Below are 22,932 nucleotides of genomic sequence, written 5' to 3'. Positions count from 1 at the left end.
AAGGAGTGAAATCAGGAAGGGCAACTCACGCTTGGAGTTGCAGCTAGCAAGAGATGTTAAGAGTAACAACAAGAAGGGTTTCTTCAGGTATGTTAGCAACAAGAAGAAAGTCAAGGAAAGTGTGGGCCCCTTACTGAATGAGGGAGGCAACCTAGTGACAGAGGATGTGGAAAAAGCTAATGTACTCAATGCTTCCCCTCACTCCCGCCCCCATCTTCACGAACAAAATCAGCTCCCAGACTGCTGCACTGGGCAGCAGAGCATGGAGAGGAGGTAACCAGCCCCCTGTGGAGAAAGAAGTGGTTCGAGACTATTTAGAAAAGCTGGACGAGCAAGAATCCATGGGGCTGCATGCGCTGCATTGAGGGTGCTAAAGGAATTGGCGGGTGTAATTGCAAGGCCATTGGCTATTATCTTTGAAAAGTCATGGTGATCAGGGGAGGTCCCGGATGACTGGAAAAAGGCTAATATAGTGCCCATCTTTCAAAAAGGGAAGAAAGAAGGAGGATCCAGGGAACTACAGGCCAGTCAGCCTCACCTCAGTCCCTGGAAAAATCATGCAGCAGGTCCTCGAGGAATCAATTCTGAAGCACTCAGAGGAGAGGCAAGTGATCAGGAGCAGTCAGCATGGATTCAGCCAAGGGCAAGTCACGCCTGACTAACCTAATTGCCTTCTGTGAGGAGATAACTGGGTCTGGGGATGAGGGGAAAGCAATGGACATGTTATTCCTTGACTTTATCAAAGCTTTTGATACAATCTTCCACATTATTCTTGTTGGCAAGTTCAAGAAGTATGGGCTGGATGAATGGACCATAAGGTGGATAGAAAGCTGGCTAGGTCATCGGGTTCAACGGATAGTGATCAATGTCTCCACGTCTAACTGGCAGCCGATATCAAGCGGCGTGCCCCAAGAGTCGGTCCTGGGGCCAGTTGTGTTCAATATCTTCATTAATGATCTGGAGGATGGCGTGGACTGCACTCTCAGCAAGTTTGCAGATGACACTAAAGTGGGAGAAGCGGTCGATACGCTGGAGGGTAGGGATAGGATACAGAGGGACCTAGAGAAATTAGAGGATTGGGCCGAAAGAAACCCGATCAGGTTCAACAAGGACAAATGCCCAGTCCTACACTTAGGATGGAAGAATCCCATGCACTGCTCCAGACTAGGGACCGAATGGCTAGGCAGCAGTTCTGCAGAAAAGAATCTAGGGGTTACAGTGGACAAGAAGCTGGATATGAGTCGACAGTGTGCCCTTGTTGCCAAGAAGGCTAACAGCATTTTGGACTGTATACGTAGGGGCATTGCCAGGAGGTTGAGGGATGTGATCATTCCCTTCTATTCGACATTGGTGAGGCCTCATCTGAAGTACTGGGTCCAGTTTTGGGCCCCACACTCCAAGAAGGATGTGGAAAAACTGAAAAGAGTCCAGCCTAGGGCAACAAAAATGATTAGGGGGCTGGAAGACATGACATATGAGGAGAGGCTGAGGGAACTGGGATTGTTTAATCTGCAGAAGAGAAGAATGAGAGGGGATTGATCGCTGCTTTCAACTATTTGAAAGAGAGTTCCAAAGAGGATGGATCTAGACTGTTCTCAGTGGTACCAGATGACAGAACAAGGAGCAATGGTCCCAAGTTGCAGTGGGGAAGGTTTAGGTTGGATATTAGGAAAACCCTTTTTCACGAGGAGGGTGGTGAAGCATTGGAATCGGTTCCCAAGGGAGGTGGTAGAATCTCCTTCCTTAGAGGTTTTTAAGGTCAGACTTGACAAAGCCCTGGCTGGGATGATTTAGTTGAGGATTGGGTTGGACTAGAGGACCTCCTGATGTCCCTTCCAACCCTGATAGTCCATGATTTTTAAGCTGTTCCCATGTATCAAGGTGAGCTGCAGCTCAGCAAACCCCAAGGATCTGAGGCGACCTACTTTGCAGCAGAGGCAGACCAAGCAGCAGGTACAACGCAGGGTCGCACACCGGCCGACAGATAGAATCTCATGTCCGAGATCCCAGCTCCTGTTCCTTTGCAAAGTGTGTGCTTTTGCACCAGATTTTACCTGTGGGCCAAGTATCCTCTGGCTTCTCGTCCGGGCTCCATCCTCCATGCACCTGGCATCAGCTTAACTGTCTCAGGAGAGCAGCTTCCCCACCCCCGCTGCATCTAAATCTCCGCCCAGCTGGGGAAGGAGCAGAGGCAGTCCGGAGAAAAGACTTCTTTGAGCGCCAAAGACAGCCGGAGCATCTTATTTGCATACCCACAGTGCATTGCGTGCAGCGAAGCAAGTCCCTGGTCAAGGGGCTGGTTTTGTTCCCTGTGTCCCCGGTTCCCATGATACATCTCGGGCTGTCAATCGGTTCAAATTCCATTTCCTCTAAAAGCTAGCGGTTTAGCGGGCTGTGAGAGTAGTTACCCTGACTTGTGGTAGCATACGCGGTTGCCCCGGCAGCGCCTCTGCCGTGTTCTATGTATTCTGCTTTTTCTTTAGTTCCTATAAATCTTTTGTCTTTTACTAAAGATTTATGTGGAGAGGAACATTTATGAGTTTGTACCCAATTTTTTGAGGCTTTGCTTTAGCAAAGCTGTTCTCTGTTGTGAAAAAAAACAGAAGGGTGCTACTTGAACTGGTGTCAGTAGCTCAAGCTTTTCTATTAGTGTATGAAAACAACTCAGAGCTCTGAAAATGACTGATTTTCTGCCTTATTTTTTTGGAGCTTATTTTGTTAGTGAGATAGCTTCCTAGCTAGCAGGGGGGCTGTTTTGTTATGTGTATTCTGCTGGCTCTTTGGTTTAGTAAGTTTTTGGTTATCATGGTTGAAGAGCAGCAAAGAAATGTGTTGTTGTTTGTGTTAAGGTTTGGTTTGTCCTAAGAGTGTATGGTTTGGAGTCATTTGTAACTCTTGGGTTAGTTATTGGCAACAGCTTATTTTTGGGCCCCTGAGTTGAAAGGCTGCTCTTGCAGATTTTAGTTTGTCATTGTTGGAAGGTCAGTTGAAGAGCTGCTTTCTTAATCTAATCCGTGAGGGTTCTTACGCTGCACTCCTTAATATACCTTCCAGAAGGTGATTGCATGGTTTCCCTCGTCTCCCCACAGAAGAGAAATTGTCCATCCCTTTCCTGTTGGGAAAACACCAGTGTTTTCAAACGTTTTGCCCAGGTGAGGGATAGTTCATAGGAGCAGAAGAGGAGGAAGGTTGTGGCCCTTTGAGTCAGATTCCTAGCATTTAAGGCCAGAAGGAACCAACCGATCACCTCAGAGGGACTAAGGGGCACCAATGCCCCAAATAGGGAGGAACTGCTTTGATGCAATTGACTATATGTTTGAGATAGTTGTGTGGGAAGGAGCAGAAAAGAGCATCGGGGCTGCGGAATAGCGCTTGCATAGGCTTTCTTTGCCCTGGTTTGCTGTAAGAGTTAAGAGTGAGAGATTGGTAGTCACAGGTCAGTGGGTGGGTTTATGGGAATTCGGAGTCTAGAGGGGAAACCAGCGAGAGGAAGGCATCCGCAAGACTTGTCTGTCTTTGAACAGAATTATGTGTTAAGGGTTCTTGCTTTGAATTCTTCCACTGGAGTCATTTCGGGGAAGTGAGTCAGTCTCCTGTAGAGTTCCCTATTTATGGTGTTTGTTGCATGACTGGGAGCTCATCCTGGTGAGGTAGAAATGGATGGACACAGGGGTCTGCATGCGTGGAAGAGTGTCAGCATTGCTTCTCTGTGCTCAAGATCAAAGTGTAGTGTTGTTCAACTTATTCATAAATGATCTGGGGAAAGGGGTAAATTGTGAGGTGGCAAAAATTTGCAGATGATACAAAATTGCTCAGGATAGTTAAGTTCTAGGCAGCCTGTGAAGAGCCACAAAGAGATTTCACAAAACTGGGTGATAGGACAACCAAATGGCAGATGAATGTTGGTGCTGTTAAGTACAGAGTAATGCACATTGGAAAACATAATCCCAACTATCCCTACAAAATGGTGGGGTCTAAATTAGCTATTACCACTCAAGAAAGAGATCTGGGAGTCATTGTGGATAGTTCTCTGAAAACATCCACTCAACGTGCAGCGGAATGTTGAGAATCATTAAGAAAGGGATAGGTAAGAAGACAGAAACTATCATATCGCCTCAATATCAATCCATGGTACGCCAACATCTTGAATACTGCGTGCTGATGCGGTTGCCCCAATCTCAAAAAAGATCTATTGGAATGGGAAAGATTCAGAAAAGGACAACAAAGACGATGAGGGGATATGGACCAGCTTCCGTCTAAGAAGAGATTAATGAGATTGGGACTTTTCATCTTGGAAAAGAGACGACTAAAGGGGGATACGACGGAGATCTACAAATCCATGACCGGTGTGGAGAAAGTAAATAAGAAAGAAAAAAAAGCTGTGGTTCTTCGGCGGCAGCTCAACCACACTGCTTCTTCTGAGGCAGTTCAGTGGTGAGTTCTCCCTCCCTTCCTCTTTGGTAGACATTTGGCGGCAGCTCAAGGACTGACAGGGAATGGGGGACCCGCCGCCGAATTTCCGCCAGAGACCCAGATGTGCAGCCCCGATACCGGACGGGCCGCCCCTTTGAATTGGCTGCTCCAAGCACCTGCTTCCTACGCTGGTGCCTGGAGCCAGCCCTGCTCCCGTGATAAGCAGGGGCTGGTGCAGAGTGTGGCAGGGCAGGGAAATGACATCTCTTCTAATAGTGGGGCCCTTTCACAGCAAGGGCAGCACCTCCCCGCAGTAGCACAGACCCACCTACTCCTCCTGCTTTCTCCTGACACCAGCACCACCCTTCCCGGCACCGCCTCATGGCAGCATCTGCTTCCAGATTCACACCAGAAATGGGAAGTCTGGGCTGGGCCTGGCAGCAGCTGTCAGGAAATGGAAACAGGAGACACGACCACTCCTATGGTGCTGTAGGATCTGTCCTGGCTGGTGGGAGATGGAGGCAGTGGACATTACCACTCCCATGGTGCCGTAGGGATTTCAGGTGGGGTGCCCCCCCTTGGTTGGGCTCCAGGGGAGGTTTGGCATCTTAAGGGACTGGGTGGGGAGGCTTGGAGGAGGTTTGAAGACCAACAGTGAAGAGGAAGTTAGACACTGGCCAGAATACCAGAGAGACAAGGCAGCTGAGGTGATACCTGTTACTGGACCAGCTTTGGAGTCACACAGGGTCTTCTTCATGGAAGGGAAAGGTGCTCAGAGCATCACAGTTCGATAGAAGGTGGAACGCTCTGCCCCGAACACCAGACTTTCCCCTACTTCCTGGAATGGGGGGGCTGCCCCACTGTCCTGTAAACAGCCCCACCACGTAACCGAGAGGTGGCTGCATCTTAACACCAAGACACCAGTGGTCACCGCTCCAGAGGAGATAGTACATACAGGCCACTGCCCTACATGGCCACCAGACGTCACAGACTGTGCTCTGTCTTAGCTAACCCCACACGTTACTGCCCCAAGAGGTGAGGTACACACAGGCTAATAATCAAACTGGATACCTGGGGTCACTGCAGCAATGGTGGGAGGGGGGGATACAGGCAGGGCACTGCAGCACATGGCCACCAGGTGGCACTGCTGCAATGGTGCTGGTGTGGGGGAGATGATAAACAGGCCACTACCTGACGTGGCCACTACCACAATGGCGTGGGGAGAGGGGGAGGGAGATACCAATAGGGCACTGCTACAACAGGGCACCACGGGGAGGTTACTGCTCCAGTTAGTAGAGATACACATCGGGGAGTTCTCCCACTGGGGGCCCTACCCCAGAGAGAGAGGGGGCTGGGGAGAGAAGAGGAAATCAAAGGCCACTGCCTCACTTAGCCATCGGGGTCACTACCTAGATAGGGGACACACACACAGGGCACTGCCCCACCTGACCAGCAGGTGTCACTGCCCCAATTGGGGGATATACAGAGGGTATTGCCCCACAGGGATGCCAGGGATCAGTGCCTGCCATACCTGGCACAGGGGTAGAAGGGATAGAGTGACCAGATGTTCCGATTTTATAGGGACCAGGGCCTTCCTTAGCCATAGGCAGAACAGGCAGCCGCCTAGGGCACCACTAGGTCTGGGGGCACCACTCTTCCGGGAGCCCGGACAGATGGGAAGCAGTGGAGAATGTAAGAGCAGGGCTGCTGGGTCCTAGAGAGAGCTGAATGCAGCACAATCTTAGGGAGGGTATTGGCTGCTGGGAAGTCTCTGGGAAGAGGTGGGAGAAGGAACTCACCTGTGAGTGTAACTCTTTCCCCCAGCTTGAGGGCTGTCAGGGCTGTGTTGGGTGAGGTGCTGGGGGGGAAGGTGAAGCTGGCTGCCTACCTGCTGAGGAATGACAGTGACAGTAACTCACTTCCTCGCAGGCAGCCAGGATTGGAATTGTCACACATGGCTGGGCTGGGGATAGCCAGATAGCATGTGCGAAAAATCAGGACAGGGGGATGGGGTAGGGTGAGCAGATGTCCCATTTTTATAGGGACAGTCCCAATTTTGGCGTCTTTTTCTTATACAGGCTGCTATTGCCCCCCACCTCCCGTCCTGCTTTTTCACACTTGCTATCTAGTCACCCTAGGTTGGGGTAATTTGTGCCTATATAAGACAAAGTCCCAAATTTTGGTCCTGGCCCTATAAAATCAGGACATCTGGATTTAGTCACCTTAGCTGGGGAGCACGTCTTTCCCCTGTACAGGCAGTGATATGTCTCATCAGGGGGGAGCTGCATAGGGCAGGATGAGCTGCTGTGGCTCCATGAGTGCCCTGTCCCTGAGATCAGTTGCTGTGCTAACTTCACCATGGTCCGTTGGGCTGGCGGTGGTGCCCATTGGTGTGTGATCGGACCTGAGGGTTTGCTGCTGCTGTTGCCACTCTGCACCCCAAGAGGTGGATTTTGGGGTCCTGCAGTTTTCCACGTATCTCTTTTTCTACTGCAGCTGTTGAACCAGCAGGCTGGGGGGGGGGGTGAGCCAAGCATGAAAGAAGTACTGTGTTGCCATTTTGATTATCATTGAGCAAATTTGTTTGCCAAAAATGCTTGTTAACAATCCTGAATTCAATTTCTATATATAATATATCTATATATTTTAAAAATCAATATCTTAGCCAAAACCAGGAAATTAAGTTGTTGACAATTATTTATGACAAGTTTGGTATGGGGAAGGGGGTGGGCCAGTTTTCATCAGAGAAACAAAAAATGTTGACTGACTTTCCTATAGCCCTGTTACTGCCAAATAGAACCCTCCAACAACTAATATGCTCATCTCCTTATTAGCGTATAGAGCAGGGGTCGGCAACCTACAGCACATGTGCCAAAGATGGCATGCGAGCTGATTTTTGATGACACGTAGCTGCAGGCTGAGCGGCTCAGCTCACCGTTGCCCCGGAGCTCCTGCTGCTGCCCCATTGCCACTCGGGGTCCCGGCTGCCAGCCCCACTCAGCACCCGCTGCTGGCCTGGAGACCAACAAGGAATCCCAGGCTGGCAACGGGCTGAGAAGGCCGGCGGCTGAGACCCTGGCTCAGCCACTCAACCCGCTGTCGGCCTGCGGTTCCATTCACTCAGCTGGCAACAGGCTGAGCGGGACTAAATTCAACAAAATAGGAAAACAAGAGCAACTAATGACAAAGTGCAAGAACCTAGAGCAGTGGTTCCCAACTTTTTTCGTCTGGCGGGCGCCAGACGAAGGACCGTGGTGGTGGATGAGCATCCGCTGAAATGCTGCTGAAATTCGGCGGCAAGCAGTGTCATCCAGAGGTGCCGGCGCCGAAATGCCGCCAAATTTCAGCGATCATTTCGGCAGATGCTCGTCCTCCGGCCAGTACGCGGTTGCACTGAGAGGCCCCTGTGGGCACAACATTGAGGACCCCTGACCTAGAGAGCCTCCTGAAGCATGGTGATCATTTTGATTTAAATGGACTTGAACTGTACGAATAATTGAGTTGTTGCCACATGCAAAATCGATGATGGACATTGTACAGTTTATTCATACCAGCAAACTTGCCACTCATATTCTACTGACAATTCCTGTAACAGTAGCATCAGGAGAATGGAGTTTCTCAAAACTAAAGCTCATTAAAAACTATCTCCGCTCTACAATGAGTCAGGATCATTTGACTGGTCTTGCTATTCTTGCAATCAAACAAGACATGACTTTGTCTTTGTCATACGATGACATTATTACTGATTCTGCAGCCAAAAAAGCCAGAAAGATTGCTTTTAATTAAAAACTAATCCTTGTTTCAATACCTCTTCATATAAATTTCCAATAAAATGTTGAAAAATTTAAAAAATGATATTTGCATCATTCTGTCAAATCAGAATTTTTTATTTTAGTGCTAGTTCATCAGCATTACAGTGTGCTTAATTAAGTTAAACTGGTTTTAGTAACATGCATGTGGCAAGTTTTCCAATATTGTAAGCTTATGTTTGTGTTGCTAAGGGCAAGACAGGCACAGGGGCACCAGTTTAATAATCCCGCCTGGGGCACCATAAATCCTAAGGATGGCCCTGATAGGGACAGTCCTGATATTCGAGGCTTTTTCTTATGTAGGTGCCTATTATCCTCCACCCCGTCCCGATTCTTCACACTTTGTATCTGGTCACCCTGTGGGGTGGGGGGGACTACACAAAGGGCACTGCCATACTTGGCCACCAGTGCACATCCCTAGTGGGGGAGTGATACACACCAGAAGCAGGGCTCACTACCACAAAGGGGTTGGAAGATACCCAGGGCACTGCTTGACACAGCCACCCAGGCACCCTGCCACCTTGGGGGAGGTGAAGAATACACCTTGGGCACTGACTCCTCTGGCTACCAGTGGTCACAGGCCCAATGCAGGGGTTGGGGGGAGTAAATACACACAGGAGACTGCCCCATCTGGGCAACACAAGTCACCGAGATGAGAGTGGGATATGCAGAGGGCCCTGCCCCAATGACTGATATACATACAGGGCCCTGCCTCACCTACCCACCAGCGCTCGCAGGCGCAATGGCAGTGGTGGGGTCACATAGACAACTGACCTCAGTTGCCACACCAGGGGTCGCTGCAGCAATGATAGGGGGGATAAATGCCAGGCATTGCTGCCCCTCGCCACCAGGAGTCACTGCTCCTACAAGAAGGCACCTACAGGACACTCCCGTGCCTGGCCAGCAGAGGTCACTATCGCTGGGGAGGGGTTATGGGGAAGCAGAGAAAGAGCAACTAACTGCAGTGGGGAAAATCATAATCTACCGGGGAGAAAGAATGGACTCTGCTAGGACATCACACCAACTCCAGCCAGGCTGGATACCAGCAATTTGGGGCTGGAGCAGCTCCAGCTAGAGGCTGGGCGGAGACAGGTGACCTCGGTTTCTGCGCTGAGCAGGTTGCTTTGGCAGCGAGAAGGGACAGGGAACCCCTCGGCCAGGGTCTTGTTGCCCAAGGAGGGGGAGATCTGCAGCACTCTTTGGAGTAGCTGGTTCAGCAGCAGAGAGCCACACACTTCTCCCTGCCTGAGCTCTCCAGGAGCACATTACGCACAGGTGTGCCCTGGATGTAGGCACCAGTGAAACAACAGGGCCAAACTCTGCTGAGTGCTGCCTGCGAGAGACAGGGGTAGATTCAGAGAGGCAGATGTGGGCAGGAGATGACAGAGCCAGCGGCCATGAGCTGAACCCATCACAAGTCCAGCCTCTGACATCACCATCCATCCCTGCAGCTCTCCATCTGTCCCGCTGTCCATCCAACCCTCAACCCCTCATCCGTCCCCAATGTATGCCACACACATCCCTTCACCCATCTGCCTCACACACTCATCTATTTCCTCATGCATCCTGCTGTCCCTCTAATTGTCTCTGCAGTGCCCAGCACAAGAAGGCATAGTGGACTCTTAGCGAGGCTTTTGGGTGATGTAGTAACGGAGCTAGCAGGTGATAAGGGGCATCTCTAATCCCAGCCCCACTTCTCCTCTGCCCAAAGCCATGACTGTGAGCCCACCCTTCTCAGTCTCAGACCTCACAGCCCCAAAGACATGAATGGCCACTCATGCTGTGACCCAGTTACAGCAATGAGGTCTTCCCGAAGATAGGGGATGGGAGGAGCAACCCCCTTATCCTGGCAGGCAGGACACATCCTTCCTAGTATGGCAGACACCCTGCCCATGGGCAGATAGACCCAGCTGAGCCCATAGGAGACTGGGGGAGGGGGAGCAGAGGAAGAGAATGCAGGCAACTGAACATGACAGGTGGCCATAAAAGGAGAGAGAGAGAGAGAGAGAGAGAGAGAGTTTGAGTGAAAGTTGGCTAACACAGAGAGAGAAACCTAGGAGGATGAAAGAAATTCACAACAGGGAGTCACCCTCATGGATCCAACTTTCTGCTAGGGAGCACACACCACTCCTGGCCAGAGAGATGATCAGCCCTCGCAAATGGCAACATCATCTCCCTTGAAGCCACAGATAGTCCAGAAACCCACATCCAGGTAATGAGAAGTCCCTGCCTGGAGCCAGGAGGCCTGTGACCAGAGCCCTTCCCAAACCAGATACACATCTCACTGACAGAGACGGTTACTCTCGTCCCAGTTGGGCAGGTCTTGCCTGGAATCAACAGGATTCGTGCTGTCACTGCTCTCGATCACTTTCCATCTCACCTCAGGGCTGGACTCCATCCCCGCGTCTTCTTTTCCCTTGGTATGAAACACAACGCAAGAGGAAAAGAAAAAGCAATGGTGGTGAGGCTCCTCTTCTTGCTACTCCTGCACCCCAGGGCTTCGGCTTCAACCCTCCTCCCATTCTGCCATCACAGCTACAATTAGAAATCTGAGCCCGGGGCTCACACCTGCTTGTCTCCCCAATCCTTGGCGCTGTCCAGCATGTCTCCCTCCACAGAAGTTAACTGGCCTCATCTTAGACTCCATCTTCATATTGCTCTTCTCCTTCCCAGAGCTCCTGCTCTGCTCCTCAGACCAGTCTGTCCTCAGCTCTGCATGCAGAGGGGAAGGGGCATGATAGGAACACACACGCCCCATTCCAGACACTACACAGCATCCACAGGGTACCAAAACACCTAATCTTCGGCCAAAACCACACCCCACCCTGGAGGAGCAAAAAGCCTTTGTGAGCACAGCACACACAAGACAGGAAAAGATTAACACCCACACCCAGCCCAGCCAAAGTGGGAGTTTCCTCACCTTCCCGGCCACAGGTCCATGGGGCTCATGGATGGAGAAGTTTGGTGGGCTGTGGGGGTCCCTGAAGAACTAGCACAGCATGTGAATGAGTGACTGGGACGTATGTAGGGGCCTGACTGTGAGTTGGGGTGTTCAGGAGGACTCAAGGGAAGGGAATAGGGGGATTAGGGATAGAAGAGGGAGGGGTTACCAAGGTGCGTTGTGGGAATGTGGGATTTAGAGAGCCCAGAGTGGATGGGTGTCGGCGGGTTGGACGACCCCACAGTGGTTGAAAAGGGGAACCTGGCAGGTTTGGGTGTAGCAGAGATTGAAGATGAGGAACCTCACACCCTGGGGATGGACTGGAAGAGTGGGGGGATGGGAAAGTGGGGCCCAGCAATGAGAAATGGGTTGGAGGCAATTAAAGGTGGGGCGCTGAGGACAGGGATGGGCGAGGGAGGAGGAAGGGTGTGTGGGGTGCTGAGGACGAGAAGGAGGATGTTGGGGGTGGGGCAAGAGGAGAAGTTCGGTGTCGGGGTGCTACGGATGGTAGGGGAGGAGGAGGTCGAGGGCGAAGGGAAAGGCCAGGTAGAGTGTACACAATGGCAGAGGGGACACTGGGGGCTGAGGGATCCCCACAGATGGGAGTGGGGCTGGCGAAAGGGTCACAACAGATGGGGGGACACTGGGGGGCAGTTTGGGGGGCTTGAAGGAGCTGCTGGGTCCCTACAGAGGGAGAGGAGGGGGTGGTGCTGGCAGGAGAGTCACAGCGGATGGGGGGGACACTGGGGGGCAGGTTGTTGGAGGTTGAAGGGGCTGCTGGGGCCCTACAGAGGGAGAGGAGGGGGCGGTGCTGGCAGGAGAGTCACAGTAGATGGGGGGACACTAGGGGGAAGGTTGGGGGAGGTTGAAGGCCCCCAGAGAGCTCCAGCAGTGTATGAAACTGCTCCGCGTAGGAACGTGCTGCGCCGCTTCGCCCCTTTCACCCCCACACAAAGCAGCTGATCGGCAAAGGCCGAGGACCAGGGTGGGGGGCGAAGCTCCCACCGCCAAAATGCCGCCCGGCAACCCTGGCGCCGGCCAGGTCTGTGCGGGGCAGATCAGTGCCAGGTCTGTTTCTGTCTGGTGACTTGGTACATTTGTCTGCACCGCGGGGATGTTCCCAGCGCCCCTTGTTTACTGGGGCTTTAACCCCCCATCTGGGTGTGAGCTGGTTTCTGGGTATGTCCGATGAGCCTTGTAACTGGTTACTTGTCACTCCCCGAACTCCCGCTGTGCCCAGCCATCCAGCCCCATCCTCCTCCCTCGGGTCAGCCCGGCTTTAAACACCCACTGCAGTACCAGTGTCACCCGCAAACAGACCTGCCACTGAACTGAATTAATCCTTCTCATTCCCCAAGCCCCCCGAGCTCCACCCTCCCCCAAAGCCCTGCCCCTGCCCTCCCGCCCCTAAGGTCCTGCCCCCACCATGCTCCTACCCCCGAGGTCCTGGCCTCACATCACCTGTTCCCCCTAATCCCTGCCCCTTTCCCCAAAGCCCTGCCACTCCCCCTTCCTCCAAGGCACCGCCTTTGCATTGCCCCTTTTCCCCAATACCCCACCCTCACTCTGCCCCTTCCCCCAAATCCACACTCCTGCATTGCCCCTCCCCAATACACCCCTCCCCTGCGCCCTTTCCCCAAGGACCCACCCCCGCCCTCACATTGCCCCTTCTCCAGAGTTCCTGCCCTTGAGCTTCCCTTTCCCCCCGAGAGCCTGCCCCTTCACCACCCATTCACCCTGAGACCCCGCCCTCACATTGCCCTGAGACCTTGCCCCTGCACCACCCCTTCCCCCTGAGATCCCACCCCTACACCACCCATTCACCCGAGACCCTGTGCTCGCATTGCCCCAAGGCCCCGCCCCTGCGCTGCCTGTTCCCTCTAATCCCTGCCCCCCATTGTCCCTTCCCCTGAGGCCCCGCCCCTTCCCCTAACCCCCATCTCTGCATCGTCCCTTCCCCTGAGGCCCTGCCCTTGCACCACCCCTACCCCCAGTCCCCGCCCCTTTTCCTGAGACCTCACCCCTGCACCATCCTTCCCCCCGAGACCCCGCCCCTGCACTGCCCCTTCCCCCAGTCCCAACCCCAGCATTGCCCCTTCCCTCGAGTCCCCGCCCCTTCACCACCCATTTCCCTGAATCCCCATCCCTACATCACCTCTTTGCTGAGACCTCGCCAAAATCCTTCCCCTTTGCCCCGAGACCCTGCCCTCACACTGCCTCTTCCCCGAAGTCCGCAATGCCACACTGCCCATTCTCCGGATTCCCTGCCCCACACTGCCTCTTCCCCCCAAGACCCCGCCCCTGCACCACCCATTCACCTGAGACCCAGCCCTCACATTCCTCCAAGACCCGCCCTCCCACTGCTCCTTCTCCCGAGACCCTGCCCCTGCTCTGCCCCTTGCCCCGAGGCCCCGCCCCTGCAACATACAGTGACCCAGGAGCAGGCCAGACCCAGGAGGGGGGAGGCAGAAACATGCTTTGCTCTGCCACAGACTTCCTGGGTGTCCTTGGGCACATCACTCAGCCTCCCTGGGCATCAGTTCTCCCGTCCGGGAAATGGGGCTGGTGGCGCTTCCCACCCTCGCACGAGCCTGGGAGTAGAATTACCCTGCGAATTAGGAAGATGCTCGGATCCTGAAATAATGGGGGAGGGGCGCAGGGGGAGCATATTAGCACAGTCATTTGGTATAGGGAGTCTATTTGGAAACAAAATATTTCCCTGATATCATTCCAAACCCTGTATTCAGCCATAACCTTGGGAAATATGTAACAGAGCAGTGTGGTTTTTGCTGTGTAGCCAGTACCGGACCTGGCACCACCCCCAGCTCTGCCTCCTTCCTGCCACTGCGACCCCATCTCACCTTGTGACCCTGGTTGGGCTCCTTGTAGTAGGGGGCTGTGCAGGAGGGTCTCCTTGCAACCATGAGTGAGTGTCTGGTGGGTGCTGTCATCTCTGCCAGAGACCCTCAAGAAACTCACTAGCTTCCTCTGCATGTGAGTAGGGGTTCCTACTTTCTGACTTGGGGGGGAGATTCCGTGATGTCAGAGCCCATGCGGGGAGGGGTTTGAATCACAAGTCTAGAGTGGCAGGGCAATCCCCTCCCCCAGTCAGATTCCACCAGGGGACTGGGTTAGGACCTCTAGGGAGGGAGACAGAGGAAAAACCAGCCACCACTATGGAACCCAGGAGTCCTGGCTCCGAGTCCCCCTGCTCTCACCTCGAGACCCCCCTCCACTCCCAGAGCCAAGGGTAGAACCCAGAGATCCTGGCACCCAGCCCCCTCCCTGCTCTGACCATTAGACCCCACTCCCCTTTTAGGCTCACTGCCTCTTCTATCCACCCAGCCCGCCTGTCCCTTTGCTGCAGGTTTCTGGGGTGTCACCCCCGCTCTGCACTCCCCCAGTGCAGCCCAAGGCCTTTCCTCCCCGCAACCACATATCCTCTCCCCCCTGCTGCTGGATCATCTGCTTGGCCCCCCACCACCTCTTGCTGTGGGCTGTGCAGCATAGCTGGGGATTGTGCAATGGCCCAGCACCAGGCAACGCAGAACGTAAACCACAAGCCCTGCCCTGCCCCACCCCACCAGAGCTGCCTTCCAGGTGCATCGGAGCCCAGTGCCCTGCACCTGTGCCCTCCTGCCCCACAAACGGTGAACCGCAGTCTCCACTGTGCTCTGCAGAGGGGACAAGGGTCAAACCAACCAGCCCATTTAGGATGGGAGAATCAACACCCTTTTTTCTGCACAGCCACTGACCATCAGCAGGATTCCTCCTTCTCCTCCCTCCTGTGCCTCAGAGTGACTAAATCTCTGTACCTAGATAGCCGGTCCATCTGCTGCACTTCAATCCCCCATGTCTGAGCCTCCCTGCCAAAGTCCTGCACCTGGTTCCATAGAATTAAGCCTCACATCTCGCTAGGAACTCGACTTCTTGTGCCCAGAGAGTCTTGGCCTCCCTCAGTAGATGACCCGAGTCTGAGAAACACAGTGTCCGTCTTCTAAAAAGAAGTACCTGGAGTCATTTTTCTTATATGACCATGTGGCCTAATGGATAAGGCATCTGACTTTGGATTAGGCGATTGAGGGGTCAAGTCCCGTTGTGCTTGTGCAGTTTTACCATTGTGCTGAAAAGCCTGCCCTCTTCAGGGCTGAAACCTCTTCTTGGCTGCTCAGGCCAATGCTCTGGCTTCAGCTAGAGCCCCAGGAAGGAGCTGGGGCTTGGGTGTCACAAAGGCTGGGGCATTTGACCCAAGTGCTTCCAGTCTAGCCTTTGCCATTCCTGACTTGCCAAAGATAATGGGCAGCTGCCTGGGCTAGCGTGTAGAGCAGTTTCCCTCTTCCAAATGTGCGCCTGTCCCTGTGCTTGAGGGGGTTTACTACATAGCACCTTGGGAGCCTGGGTGTTTTTCTGCTTCTCACCAGTTGGGGAAAAGCCTCTTGGGGTAAAATCTCCTGCCCCACTGCAAAAGTGAGCACCTTGAGTGGGAACAGTAAGAGGCCCCACCACGGGGGCTGGCCCTGCTTTCCTACTTTCTTCTGATGTTGACCACAGAGCATCAACAGCCGCCCCGCATGCTGGTCTGTGGGTGACCTTCAGTGGGTGTTTGGCATGGCAGGGAGCAGGCTGGCTGGGGGTCTTTGTCGCTGTCTGCTGGCCACACATAGGCATGGTCCTCCCCTCTCCTGAACAGCCAGAGTGAGTCTGTGCTTGAAAGCAGGGGACACAGGAGACTCAAGATGAGAGGGTGAGAAAGACTGAGAAAGGACCTATGAAGACAGCACACACTACAGGGACACTGCCTGGTGAACGGATGTGGAGGCACCAAATTGCCCCATTTTTCCTGTTGCCCTAAGCAGCTGTGTACTGCTCCAGTGGCCAGCCTGATCCCCTGGCTGCCTGAGCCGGCCAGGAAAGCTGCCCCTGCTCTGCCTCTTCCACAAAGCCCCGACCCTGCCTCTTCCCATCACTGCTCCACTCCATTCACCCCTTCCAACTCCGCCCCTTCCCCTGAGCTACATCCCGGTGGACTGCAGGAGGGATCAGGCGCACCTTGCACTCACTGGGCGGTGAGAAGTGGAACGACCTGGCCCCAGCCTGCTCTGCTCCACCAGCTCCCAGCCATGCCACTGGTGAGCGTGGGGGGGGGGGCGTTTCCAGCCACCCCCCCAACTTCCAAGGCTGGGAGCAGAGTGCAGCGAGCTAGGGCCGGATCACTCCACTTCCCACCACTCCATGAGTGTGGGGTCGGGCCTGCCCTGCAATTACCGGCCAGCGGGAGGTGGAGTGACCTGGCCCCAGACTGCTCCGCTCTGCCAGCTCGAGCTGGGCGACGGGGGTGCTGTGTAGGGCACCAAAATGTCTAGGGACAACCCTGAATAGATCATTTTTCCACAGGGACCGATGGCTGTTAGAATAGAGATATTCAGGCTGCCTGTACAGGCCTAGACTTTAAGAACTTAGGGGTATTTTTATCGCTTAGCTAGTGACAGGGGTATAAAACAAAGAACCAAAATCCCAGTCTGCCTGTGTCTGGGCCTTCTCTCCCTAGGAGAGTATGAGCCCTTGTTCATAGGCTAAGGCCTTTGGCTAAGCAGCAAGGACAGCCATAAACTGGGAAGCGAACGGTCACATCCTCACCTCCCAAACCCGTCACACTGAACTAAGGTGGGGTTGGGCTGTTAGGAAGACAATCCTGTCCCGATAGTGCCCATCACCACCAGATAAAGAAACAGATCTCAAGGAGCAAAGAGTCCTGTGACACCTTATCGACTAACAGATGTATTGGAGCATGAGCTTTCGTGGGTGAATACCCACTTCGTCGGATGCATGATCTTAAGGGAGCATCTGGTCTGGCAAGAAATCCCTTCTCATTGGTTGCAGTTGTGAAACCCTCATTTCTGTAGGGTTTATCTTTCTGGTCCCCGTTTTTCTAGTGTCAATCTGTCTGGTTCTCTAATTGTTTCTGTCTGCTGCAGAATTAATTTTGCTGGGTGTAAGTTAATTAGGGGAGTGGGATGTAATTGGTTAGAGAATTCTGTTACAATGGGTTAGAATTGGTTAATTACATTTCAGTAAAATGATTGGTTAAGGTCTCGCTGAGAATATTACTGTATAAACTGGGGTCAAACAGGCAGTTGGCGGGGAAATTGGAATCATGATTGCTAATGGGGGGATGGGAACAGGGAACGGGGAACAGGGACACAGGCGAGGCTCTGCAATGTCAGAACTGGGAAGGGGGACGTGGGGTAAACACTCTGCATTGTCAGAGCTCATAGACTCATAGATTTTAAGGTCAGAAGGGACCATTATGATCGTCTAGTCCGACCTCCTGCACAACGCAGGCCACAGACTCTCACCCACCCACTCCTGTAACAAACCCCTGAACTATGTCTGAGCTATTGAAGTCCTCAACTCATTGTTTAAAGACTTCAAGGTGCAGAGAATCCTCCAGTAAGTGACCCGTGCCCTACGCTGCAGAGAAAGGTGAAACCCCCCCAGGGTCTCTGCCAATCTGCCCTGGAGGAAAATTCCTTCCTGACCCCAAATATGGTGATCTGCTAAACCTTGAGCATGTGGGCAAGACTCACCAGCCAGCACTCAGGAAAAAATTGTATGTAGGGATGTGGGGTAAACGCTCTGTGGTGTCAGAGCTGGGAAGGGAACACTGGGGAACAGACTCTGTCAGTGTATAGAGATAAGCCTGACTGGTGTGAAGGACTTTGGAATCTGCTTGCTTGGAAACTAACCCCAGTAAACATCCCTTTGTCTGCACTGCGGACTTATGGTCTTTTGCTGCTTGCTATCTGCGTGACAAGAGCCAGGGAAGGGGAAAGCCCTCTAAAAATGGCTCCTTGCTCCTCTCCCTCCAGGCTCAGGGGTCAAGGATGGGCAGGATTCCAGGCTCTGCTGGAGGGATCCTGGCACAGGGGCTGGTGGGGGAAGAAAGGATTGTAGATTCTGACCTGCACTCTGGAGAGGAGGTAATAAGTGAAGCAGAGCCGGTGCAACCATTTAAGCGGACTAGGCGGTTGCCTAGGGCTCTGAGATTTGGGGGCGCCAAAAAGTGCCTCCAATTTTTTTTTAAATGGTTGAGCAGCCGCTGCTGCTGGGACAGAGAGGGAGTCTGAGCTGCCAGCAGCAGCCAGCAACCCAGGGTGTTCCCTGGGTCAGGGGGCCACCACAGCAGCCTGCCGTCCAGGGGGTCCCCTGGGTCAGGGTGTTCGGAGGGGGCAGCAGGCAGCTCCCATGGAGCTGCCGCAGTGGTGCCTGCAGGCAGTCCAGTGGTCTGCAGCTTGGGTGGAGCTTCCAGTTGTGCCTGCAGACAGTCAGCTGCTTGCGCAGCTCTGGTGGACCACCCGCAGGCACATTTTTTATTCTGACCCTGCTTCAATGTCCCCAGGGCTAGAATTCTTACATTCCACAGGGCCAAATGAGGGGGTGAAGCCATTTGGCTAATGAAAACCAGTGCTCCAGGTGAGGCTTGAACTCACAACCTCAACACAGCTCCTCTCAGCACTGCCTTATAAGTACTGTGCGCTAACCAATTGCGCCACTGGAGCACCTATTAATTGCTAGTCTTTCAGTCCCTTAGGTTGATAAAGCCAAGGAGTGACCCCAAAACATTCTCAGTGGGGTTGAGAGCAGGTGGCGACAAGCGTTGTACACGGTGGGGTGGATTCTTCTTAAGGCTTCCAGGAACCATTTGACCCTTTTGTTCTTCTCTGTGTAATAACAGAGCTGACTGAGACTCACTGTAGAGTCTTGCTGCAGACCAACAGATCTGAAATCACTGATCACCAGGTCTAAGCATTACTCCTGCTTTGGGACAGTGTCTCTCAAAAAGAAACTGCCAAGTCTGCGCTAGCAGTGAGGCTCCCTCACTAACAGCTGAAATCAGGGAGAGCTGTGTGAAGTGCAGGGACCTAGGGGTGCCTGAACAGCGGGGGAACAACACCCCAGGACTTTTAAAAATGGGAAGTCTCTGCATTACCACTTTGTAATGACCGTAAGGGTGAGTGAGGGTGGGGAGGGGGCCGAGAGCAGTGAACGGGAGGAGGGGTTTTGGGGGAAGAGGCAGCGTAGGAGTGGAGGTGAGCTGGGGCAGGGGGCAGGGGGTGCAGGGAGAGGGCTGCCCTTAGCAAGTAACGGGGGTGGGGGCATGCAGGGGAACTGCTCCCTGTCCCAGCTCACCTCTGCTCCGTCTTCTCCCCTGAGCACACTGCCCCCGCTCTAATACTCCTCCCCTCTCAGGCTTGCCGCACTAAATAGCTGATTAGCACAGCAAGTCTGGGAGGCAGGAGAAGAGGAGCGGTGCCAGCGTGCTCCGGGGAGAAGGCAGAGTGGAGGTGAGCTGAGGCCTAGCCACGCTGCCGGCGAGTGCTGTGGGGCGGTTCCCCGCTCCCCAAACTTGGGAGCCAGGGGAGCAGAGCAGGCTGAGGCCCCAGGCCTGTGTGGGGGGAAGCAGAGGGGGGCTGGTCCCAGGCCTCTGTGGGGGACAGGGGGCTGGCTACTTCCTGCAGGAAGTGGAGTGACCCGGCCCCAGCCTGCTATTGCACAATCCCCAGCCATGCCACACAGTATGCCCCGAGAGGGAGTGGGGGGCCAAGCAGATGATCCAGCACGAAGGGGTCATTCTCATTGGTAGCTGTCCAGTGGCAGTGAGTTCAAAAGGCCTTGACATATGCTGTGTGGGGCAGGAGGTCCTTGTATTTGGAGCAGTGGGAGTGAACTGCGTGCAGTTGTGTCTCTGAGCACAACTGTGAATGTTATTGTTGCCGGCACACAGGGTGCCCGAGGACAGCAACAGTGGGAGTGTTCGTCGCCCGGTGTGCTTCACGCCAAAGAACACACCAAGGTGGAGAAGCAGACTAAGTTTATTTGAGATCTCAAACAGAACCAGATGCACGGAGACAGGCACGTCTCAGATCATGCAAACTGATACAAACAGTTTCTCTCTTTTTATACATAACTTAGCCAAGCCGTTTCTATTCCCCCCCATGCCCCCCTTTCCCCCCTCCCATCTTTCCCTGTGAATGTTACAGAAGCAATTATCCCAAGTAGTTAAATCACTCCTGGCACCTACTAATCTATCTTGTTAGTGACTCTTCTCTAAACTACTATCTCATCCTAGTTTCTGTGATATATTATCCTACTCCCCTAGCCAGGTGCATACAGGCCTCATTAGTGCCTCTTGGTACCAGCACTGTAGCTGATAGTCAGCCGCTTTTACATTCCATTCTTTAAGCCAGCTTGTCAGGTCGCTGAGAGTTCAAACATGGAAGGACTTTGGTTCACTGAGGCCTTAACAGGGGGGGCTTCATTGAGACACAGTGGCTTTCCACCCTCCCGAGTGGGCCAATGACACCAACATTATGGTGTGTGTGGGGGGGTTATTGTGAGTGTGGCTGGGGGTGTGATTGTTTCTCTCTTTGGGAGCTGGACTAACATGTCCCTCTGGGTGTGTTGTGTGTGAGTGTTCTTGGGATTGTGTGAGTCCCTTTCCGTGTGTGTGTCAGTCACTTGCTGCAGAATACAAAAATCCTGCAAAGCCATTTCCTACTGGTTAGCCCATCAACACACTGATACAGTGTCACAGACGCACACACACACACAGAGCAGGGCTCAGCAGAGGGCAGCAGGGACACACACGTCTCCCCTGGACCAGCTTGGACAATTTTCCATCACTACTCAGCACAGTGCTGGTGCCCCCACACGGGGGTGGGCAGTGACCGGGCAGAGGGGGCAAATGTTCTGGATCTGTAAAAGTAGCAAAGAGTCCTGTGGCTCCTTGAAGACCAACAGATGTATTGGAGCATGAGCTTTCATGCGTGAATCCCCACTTCGTCGCCTAGATTCAAAAGGCAGCACTTTGGGAAAATCAGTCAAGGCCCTTAGCAGAGCTGGGACACAGACCTAGTGACCCCTACACCACCCTGGGAGGGCAGTGGGGTTTAGTGGTCAGAGCAGGGAGGGGCTGGACACCAGGACCCCTAGGTTCTATGCTTGGCTCTGGAAGTGGAGGGGGTCTAGAGCAGTGGGACTGGGATCCAGGACTCCTGGGTTCCATAGGGGAGATTGTTTTTCCCTGTGCTTCCCTTCCTAGAGAGCCCAGCCCAGCCCCCTAGTGGAGACTGAGCAGGAGTTGGGGGAGTTGTTCTCCCACTTGGGAGTTATGATTCAAACTCCTCCTCCAGGGACTGTGACATCACAGAATCTGCCCCCCCCAACACAGAGAAAACTAGTGGGGTTAGGAGGGTTCTAGCTGCACCCACCAGACACCCCCTATCATTGCAAGAAACCCTCAAACCTACTTGCCTCCACAAAACACCCTCTCAGGGTATACGCCCCGTGCTAGGACAGGACCTCTTGCTACCACCCCTTTTCTTATCACCACAAGCTGCTCCCAGCCAGACACCATACCCCATTCACACACCTTTTGTCACTACGTAGCTCAGCGGCAATCACTGCCCTGAAGTGACTCTGGTGCAGGCACTCCCCACACGAACTCCCCACAGATTCTGTCCACACATGAAGAATTCTCTCTGCCCGGCTCCTTCGGTTCATCTCGCTGCTCTCCCTACTGCCGCCAGACACTGTTCATCTGCATAACCCCGCCCATGGACACGTGACACCTTCTGTCCTGCCGGTTTCAAGTCAGTGAGTTACCCTTGGGGAGTGAGCAGGTCATAGCACATCACAGCCCCAGCGCACGTCACAGCCCCAGCCAGGGCCGGCTCCAGGCACCAGCTCAGCAAGCAGGTGCTTGGGGCAGCCAAGGGGAAGGGGCGGTACGTCGGGCTCTTCGGCAGCAATTCGGTGGCAGGTCCCTTGGTCCCTCTCGGAGGGAAGGAGCTGCCACCAAATTGTCACCAGAGAAGAAGGCGACGCAGTGAAGCTGCTGCCGATTGTGATCGTGGCTTTTTTTTCATTTTCCCGCCACTTGGAGCAGTAAAAACCTTGGTGCCTGCCCTGGCCCCAGCACATGTCACAGCTACGTCATAGCACATCACAGCCTGGGGCAGGGAGATATTGGGGGAGGAGATGGGGGGAGGGAGTTACCCAGGCCCATAGACTCATAGGGGCAGGGGATATTGGGGTCAAGAGGAGAGGAGAGGGGTTGGCAGAGACCCAGCCTGGAGTGCAGGAGAAATGCGGTGGGGTGGAGGGAGCTGGAGGACAGAAGAGACACATGTGGGCGGTGAAATGTTGATCCAAGGAAACTAAGTCACTCCCAGGACATGCTGTGCAGGGGGGAGCACAGGGGCAGGGAGAGAGACCCATCCCCATAGAGCCCAAGAGGGATATTGAGGGCAGGGGAGGGAATGGAGGGAAGAGAGACCCAGCATCGTAGACCCCTAGAGGCAGTGGGATATGGGGAAGCAGAACAGGGGATGGCGGAGAAGAGAGCAATCTCCATAGACCCCCAAAGGCAGGAAAGGAGGGGAGAAGGGAGGGATCCAGCCCTCTAGACCTATAGGAGCAGGGAGATATTGGGGGCAGGAGGGGATAAAGGGGGTTGGCAGAGACCCAGCCAGGAGTGCAGCAGAAATGGGGTGGTTTGGAGGGAATATGGAGGAGAAGAGACACATGGCAGGACATATGTTGGGACAGGGAAACTGACTTGCTCCGAATACATTCAGAGCAGAGGCAGATCATGCTGATCCCAGGGTAATTTCAGGGGGTTTTGATTCCCCACTCAGCCGATGGGCTCACCTCTGGGCTGAGGAGACCTGGGGTGGGGCGGGTGCAGGGGCTGTGTGTGTGTGTCAG

At 53.8% G+C, this 22,932-nt stretch overlaps 2 non-coding genes and 1 pseudogene across 2 annotated transcripts; 1 reads left to right on the top strand and 2 right to left on the bottom strand.

The window, feature by feature from the left end:
- The window catches only part of LOC127057005 (zinc finger protein 420-like), a 482,458-nt pseudogene that overhangs the window by 53,128 nt on the left and 406,398 nt on the right, over positions 1–22,932 (bottom strand).
- Positions 2,464–2,579, top strand: LOC127057362 (U5 spliceosomal RNA). The gene has a single exon (XR_007776087.1). It is a non-coding gene; the product is annotated as a U5 spliceosomal RNA (small nuclear RNA).
- TRNAI-UAU (transfer RNA isoleucine (anticodon UAU)) lies at positions 18,629–18,722 on the bottom strand. Its single transcript has 2 exons — positions 18,685–18,722; positions 18,629–18,664 (listed from the first exon to the last, which is right to left on the bottom strand). It is a non-coding gene; the product is annotated as a tRNA-Ile (tRNA).

Source organism: Gopherus flavomarginatus, chromosome 8 (genome assembly GCF_025201925.1).
Source record: "Gopherus flavomarginatus isolate rGopFla2 chromosome 8, rGopFla2.mat.asm, whole genome shotgun sequence".
NCBI classification, from domain to species: domain Eukaryota; kingdom Metazoa; phylum Chordata; order Testudines; family Testudinidae; genus Gopherus; species Gopherus flavomarginatus.
This window is presented reverse-complemented; position numbering and strand designations above follow the sequence as displayed.